This window comes from Macaca thibetana, chromosome 5 (genome assembly GCF_024542745.1).
Source record: "Macaca thibetana thibetana isolate TM-01 chromosome 5, ASM2454274v1, whole genome shotgun sequence".
Classification (NCBI taxonomy): Eukaryota; Metazoa; Chordata; class Mammalia; order Primates; family Cercopithecidae; genus Macaca; species Macaca thibetana.
The window spans coordinates 98,813,488-98,820,526 of record NC_065582.1 but is presented as its reverse complement, the minus strand read 5'-3'; the positions used below and the strand labels follow the sequence as shown (position 1 = coordinate 98,820,526).

The 7,039-nt window shown below is 42.9% G+C and overlaps 1 protein-coding gene across 8 annotated transcripts in view; it reads left to right on the top strand.

Annotated features, from left to right (window-relative positions):
- The first annotated feature begins 836 nt into the window (after positions 1–836).
- Positions 837–7,039, top strand: part of CCSER1 (coiled-coil serine rich protein 1) — a 1,438,304-nt gene continuing 1,432,101 nt past the window's right edge. For 2 of the 8 annotated variants that reach the window (XM_050790441.1, XM_050790440.1), the window contains exon 1: positions 842–1,297. The gene's annotated coding sequence lies outside the window, so the exon portion shown is untranslated. Of the gene's footprint in view, positions 1,298–1,671; positions 1,705–1,727; positions 1,752–7,039 lie in introns of those variants that run through there. The other 6 variants (XM_050790435.1, XM_050790438.1, XM_050790439.1 and 3 more) reach the window with 6 other exon arrangements.

Sequence of the window (7,039 nt, the reverse complement as noted above, 5' to 3'; positions counted from 1 at the left end):
TCAGGACTCAGTGGAAACCTGAAAGGAAATGAGGCAGTGCAAGGGGAGAGAGGATCAAGGGAAAATAAATTATGTAGGCAACAGAACCATGCATCAAAAGTCTTTTCGATATCTAAACTGGCAAATGTTCTCCAGGGGACCATCAGTCAAATGATGTCAAATTGGTAGCTGGTTCTCTTGTAATGCCTGTATTGTGTAGGACCTTCCTTGTAGGAACACAAGTTCCACTCTCGGACACAGTCGCAGTGCTTCCATTATCTTACAGAACTGATTGCTGCAAATGGTTTCTGGGAGGTGTGACCTGCTTAAAGGAAAGAAGCCAGGTTTCTTTTCTTGTTACTGAGGAAGGAAGACACTTGTCAGGATGTGAATTGTGTGGGTGAGAAGGAAAAGCAGAGAAAGAATCTGATAATTCCTTCCCTTAGAGTAGGAAGAGAAAGAAGATAACATCGGAACCTTGGAGAGGAGAAATACAGCGCATTTATTTCCAGCATCCCCGCAGTCACTTCACATCTCTTCAGACTCTCCCTATTCTCTAGTCTTGACCTGCCCATGCACTTGAACTCCACGTAAGCACGAGGATGGGCTGGGGGAAAAGGCCAGGTCAGCGCGGTGGGATATTGCTGCCCCTAAAATGAAAACTCAGCAGCGGGCCAGCAGTGGGTGTGCGCGCGTCGATGCCAGAGGATGCGTGCGTGGAAGCCGGCGGACGCAATGGGCCGGGCGCCGCCCTCCAAGCCGCCCCGCCCAGCCCACCCCACTCCCCCTTGTATAAAGGCCGCGCTGGGGCCCGCCCTCCTCACAGCCCGGGAGCGCGGCCTGCCGGGGAGGTGGCTCTCTCGCACCCCACACAGTCACACTCCGCGCACTCACACACTTGGAAGCGCCTCCCCACGTCCCTCCCCTGCCCTCCTCTTGCTCTGCTCTTCTCTCCCTCACCACAAATAGTCGCCGACCTACTGCCAATCCGCCTCTCTCTCTGTCTCTCTCTCTCTCTCTCTCTCTCTCTCTCTCTCTCTCTCTCTCTCTCCCCCCCTCTCTCTCTCTCTCTCAACATGACTGACTGGGAAGCGGTGGCTCGGGCAGAGCAGCTCTGCTGGCGCAGGCAGGAGGAGCAGGAGGATTATTAAATAACGCAGCTCGACTCTGTGCAACTGGGAGTGGAGAGAAGGAGCCCAACAGCCGAGAAGGGGAGGGAGGGCAGAGGAGGGGGACCAGGAAGGACACCCCCGTGCCCCGAAGACATAAATCCCTGAGTGCCCGGGAGGAGCCTTAACAAGCGCACGGAGCCCTCAAGGTAGTAACGCCCCTGGTGCCTCAGCGCTCAGCGGGTCGCGCGTCGCGTCGCCGCTGTGTGGGGCCGGCCGCAGGCGGACGCGGGGATGACGGCTCGGCAGGTGACCGCGCTGTGTAGGGGCCGTCCGGGAGCAGCGCGCGCCCAGGCCCGGAGCGCCGGCCGCGGGCCCGGCGTGCTCGGCGCAGAGACCTGGCCTTGCGGGCGGGGTGGGAAGGAGGCGGGCGGGCTCGCTCCCCACCGGCCGGCGGCTCCCAGTGCACTGCGTGGCCATTTCCTCCGCGCTCCTGCGTGGTTTGCTGCCTGCGGCCGCGGCGGCCGCTCCAGGACGATGCGGAGCGCTGGCTAAGGAGGCAAGAGTTGGCGCAGGCTTCGGGTCGCTCCCCTCCCTCGCCACTCGCGTCCCGCAGGTAGAGGCGACCGGTCAGCGCTGGCGCCCTGGGCTGCGGGTGCTGAGGTGGGGACGGCGGCGAAGAGGGGGAAGGGGAGGAGGGGGCGGGGAGCCCGGGGCTCCCAGAGGAACCGCAGTGCCGGGCCGGGACGGCCTCTTGCCTCCGCCTGCTTGTCCTCTGGCGCCGGTTTCCTGGATTGGAAGCAAGACCCTGCCCAGAGGCAGCAGTAACAGCAGCGACTTAGATTGAACCAATTGCTTTGTGGTGGCGTGTCAAGGGCCCCAGGTTGTGTGTGTGCGTGCGTGTGTGTGTATGTGTGTGTGTGTTCGCGCTCCGGACTAACCAATGGGTTGGTTCACCTGAGCAGAAAGCCGTAAGCTGAAACCGCATGTGGCCCCCTGGCCCCTTCGACTTTTGGCTTGTGTCCCAGGGACTCGTACACACGGTGCCAGCAAGGGGTAAGGGTGACGGAGGGATTTGTGAATGGTGCTTCTGCGTGCGTGGAGGCTGAGCCTTGCTGATGTAAAGGAGGAGGTATCCAGGGTGAGAAGAAAGGCTATTTATGGCAAAGAGTTGTGAAATTTCTTGGGGTTTCCTTTAGTGTATCCTGAACTGCTTTCTTTCTCTCTCTCTCCTTTTTCTGCCTCAGAATTAGAAGCAATTATGCCTTCCCTTCCTCTCGTGGGACCTGGAATATGAAATGAAGTAAAAAAAAAATAACTCATATTTTTACAGGTAGAAAAAAATACTTATTAGAAGTTACAGATTATTTGCCCTTTAATGTTTTTATGTCCTCTTCTCCACCCCTCTTACCTTTTCAGGCAGTCAGTAGGACTTACAAGTCAGAAAATACCTACTTGGTTTCAACAGTTTTCATTTCTGAAATCTTTACAGTTGAATACCTTCCTATTGAAATGTTACACACATCCTCCCTTCTCTGCCCCTCAAGGACTATTAAAAATAATGTGTACACGTTTAACGTAAAGCTGGTTTTATTAAAAGCCTTAGGGAGAACGGAGAAGAGGACACCTAGGTGGGGGTCAGTTATCACTGGTTCCTTCAAAACTGGTTATTAAGGGAAGACCTAAAATACTGTTAAGCTAGGCTATAGCATAATTTGTTTTGGTTTCTCTTTCTGTTTGCTTTATAACATTATAACAGGTACATGTTCCAGATACGTAACTTGAAACTTAGAGATGACTTGGGACAGTGCCTGTCACGATGCTTATAAAATGAATGTTTTCTCTTAAAAGTAGCCACCTGTACTTTCATAGAACTGTGAGTGGGTTTAGCAATAGGACAGTGTCCTTAATATTACAAACTGAGATGTCTCTAAAAGCCTGTCAACACAATGTTTTCTAAATATTGAAGTTCCATGTTGTAACCACCCTTTCAATAGTTTCACAGAGAAAAAAGCGAAGTTGGTCAACCTATTGTCAGAGTGATTTGTCTTCATTTAAATTAATTCATTATTTTGATCAAAACAAACCAACTGTTGTTTGTATTGTTTTATTGATTTCCTTAACACTCCTGTTCTTTGAAAAAAAAAAGTAGAGTTAAGGATTTGGTATTTTGATTTTGTTAGATTTATATTACTTTGAAATACATTTTCAACACAGAAGCATGTGTAACTTTAAATATTAGGTTAGAACTCAGATGGAGAACCCCACTCTGAGGGTTATTATCTCAACTATCCCAAACTATGGGAACATAGATATAATAGGAAATTTAAAAATGTAATTGATGAACTCTATTACTGCAATCATTAAAAGTCCGATTTATGAGTATTTTGTTTTTGACAGTCAAGAGAATCAACAGCTGCTTATGATTTTAAAGATGCATTATTTATACCACAGAATGTTAATTTAGATAAAGTAGAAAATGAGAAATTTGTTATATTTTTACAATAATAGTTATTCAAACCTTTATTGCGTTTTATTACTCATCATAATGCTCATAATAAAGGGCCTAACGTGTGCAAGGCACTAGTGTCTAGGCACTGGGAAGGAATGAGAGATTCCTTGTTCCCTGTCCTTCAGGAACTTACTTGCCATCTGGGAGGAATCTTATGCTCATGCTTGAGTGTAGAGTTAACAACCCATAACAATAAGAGATTACATGTCTAATGAGTATCGCAGGAGTTCAGAGCATGACAATAACATTTCATACTGGATTTTGTTTGAGAATGCTTTGGGGGTAGGTAAGACTTGCTTGGTCTTGATCTTAAAGGATAAGTAGGATTAGTACATTGTGGATAAGAAAAATATAAGGTACAAGATGCAAGTCTCCTGGAATAATAGAAAAGAACACATAAGGGAAGATAAGTTTGTTTTGACATAAATTAAGATATTGCTGGATATTTTGCAGAGTGCCGGTTGAGTCTGTTTTGGATGTACAACCTTCTACACATTCTATCCTTTTTTTTTTTTTTTTTTTTTCTGAGATGGATTTTCGCTCTGTCACCTAGGCTGGAGTTCAGTGGCGCTATCTCGGCTCACTGCAACCTCAGCCTCTTGGGTTCAAGCGATTCTCCTGCTTCAGCCTCCCAAGTAGTTGGGACTACAGGCGCATGCCACCCAGCCCAGCTAAATTTTGAATTTTCAGTAGAGATGGGGTTTTGCCATGTTGGCTAGGCTGGTCTCGAACTCCTGACCTCGTGATCCACCTGCCTCGGCCTCCCAAAGTGCTGGGATTACAGTTGTGAGCCACTGCGCCCTGCCCACATTCTATTCTTGAAATTCATTGTTAATATTTACACATTTAAGGAGACAAATCTTTATATTTTGTTTGTTTTTTGAGATGGAGTTTCGCTCTTGTCGCCCAGGCTGGAGTGCAATGGTGCAATCTTGGCTCACTGCAACCTCCGCCTCCTGGGTTCAAGAGATTCTCCTCCTTCAGCTCCCTGAGTAGCTGGGATTACAGGTGCGTGCCACCACACCCGGATAATTTTTGTATTTACTTTAGTAGAGATGGGGTTTCACCATGTTGGCCAGGCTGGTCTCGAACTCCTGACCTCAGGTGATCCACCCTCCTCGGCCTCCCAAAGTGCTGGGATAACAGGCATGAGCTACCGTGCCTGGCTTATATTGTCTTTTAATAGAAAATATGTACTTGTATTACTACAATAGTACAATAGAATTCTTGTAGAGAATATGTACTTTAAATATTTAAATATATCCACCTCACTAATGTGTTGAGTAAAAGTGGCATATGTGTAACCTCTTTATGGTGAGGTGTTTTCAGTATTTCCTTAAGCAAATCTTTTTAGGTTTGTTGTAAAGAAGTGTGATGATGTGTAAAAGAATAACAATAGCATCTTTTGAATAGTTAACATTTTATTCTTCATATAAAATGTGTAGTCTATTAAATAATATATTTTATATAATATTTTATTTTAAACTTCTTAGATTTATCTAATCTATTAGATTAGATTTTATTTAACATTATTGTATGCAGCCACATAATAGTTAATCTATCCCTATATTATTTGCCATAAATATATAGCTATGATACAGAGCTTGTGGTGAACGTTTTGGAATTTTAGCAACAATTTTATGGCTAATTTAATTATCTTCTGATAAATAAATTGCATTAACAATAACACCATGACCTTTCTCTATTCTAAACATAGTTGTTTTTTTCTTTGTGTATATAGGTTGATTTTAGACAAACTGTTTAAAATGCATTTGTTCATTTCACGAATAAAAGGGAAACATCTGAATTGACTTTGAGTCTGTCTATTCAGTATGACACCCCAGAAGTATGTTGTGGTGACAGTAAGGAAATTGCGCAAATATTAGACATGACTTTCAATAAACAACCAAATGGAATTACTTTCAGATTAGTTGAAATAAAATATTTTCATATATGTATTTTGTTGACAGTGAATAGATAAAGAGTTATTACAAAACTGAAAGCCTGTTTAATCACCAATTTTATATTCATGCAAAAATGAAATGATTCCCCATGTAGTTAGGGTACAGACTAGCCTATCTGTTAATTGGTACCTTTTGAGTTTGGTTTTGGACTATATGTCACAGGTGTATCATTTCAATAATGTAATTTCATCCACTGTATGACTGACAGCTTCTGCATGATTTCCCTATTGGACAGTGACAAAATCTGTTTGCTTTATAGTGAGTACATACGCTTCTATCAGCAATATTATCTTCTCTGTGCAGGAGTGTCAGTTAACAATAAAACATGAAGTCTGGGGTGGGAGAAGCAGTGAAAAAAGATGGGGAGATTGAGAAGAAAACACTACAACAAAAGAAACATGTTTTACTATGAAGCTTAAACTGAATATTAAAATGTGAAGCTGGCTATTCTAAACTGCAATACATTATCAAGATATTGTTATCAGTCTACTTTAAACAACCATATTGTATTTTAAGTTGTTTCCATGCAGGCTACATTTTTTTAAAAGATGTTTGTTGGAAATGTTTACTGAGGTGTTTGATATTACAAATTTTTAAAAGATTTCTGCTTAGATCATTAACTAATGAAGTTATTTGCCAAATTCCTGGCCCTATACCTAGAATAACTTAAAGCACAGCTTTTGGTTTTGCATCATTTATACTGCATTAACTCTTCTAAAATATTAATTAAACTTAAACTTGATTAAAATTTTTGAATTTTTAAACTGTGCTTTGATATTAAATACAGTCCAAAGGACTTTTATAAAGAAGCACTTTATTATCTAGTGACAATTCTTAACCTAGAGTAGTGGTTTTCAAAATGTTATCCCCTAAGCAGCAATAGCAGCAACTATAAATTTGTTAAAATGCCATATCTGTAGCCCCACCACAGACTGATTGATTCAGAAGTTCTGGGGTGGGGTTCTCTATGTGATTCTTATACACTCTAGAATTTGAAAGCCACTCACCTACAATATTTTAGAGTAAAAACTGAAGGCTGTGTCTTTCTTCTGTTTTATAAATAAGTACTTCCGTCAGCTGGTAGTAAACTAAGGTTCAGATATTCAGTTTTGAAAAATATTACATTGTCCATCAAAAGATTTGCACTTTAACTATGTTTTCTGACCAAATTTTTAATGAGTTCCCATTGCTTGTGCAAGAATTTGCTGTTGATGGGGGAGGGAATACATGAAAATTTAACTGGATAGTAATGACCCTAGGCTGGACCTTACTGGTAGTTATAACGCAAATGGTATGCACAACAGAAATTGACCAATTTCTGTTTAGTTTTGTTGACTCTCGTGATATTTTTGGTTTTGGCACATAGTAAGCATCTTTCTCTGGATAAGATTACAGCTATTTTAGCTGTACAATAATAATGTCACAAATGTGAAATATTCTAATTCTCACTGCTGAAATAAATTTTAGACCATAGC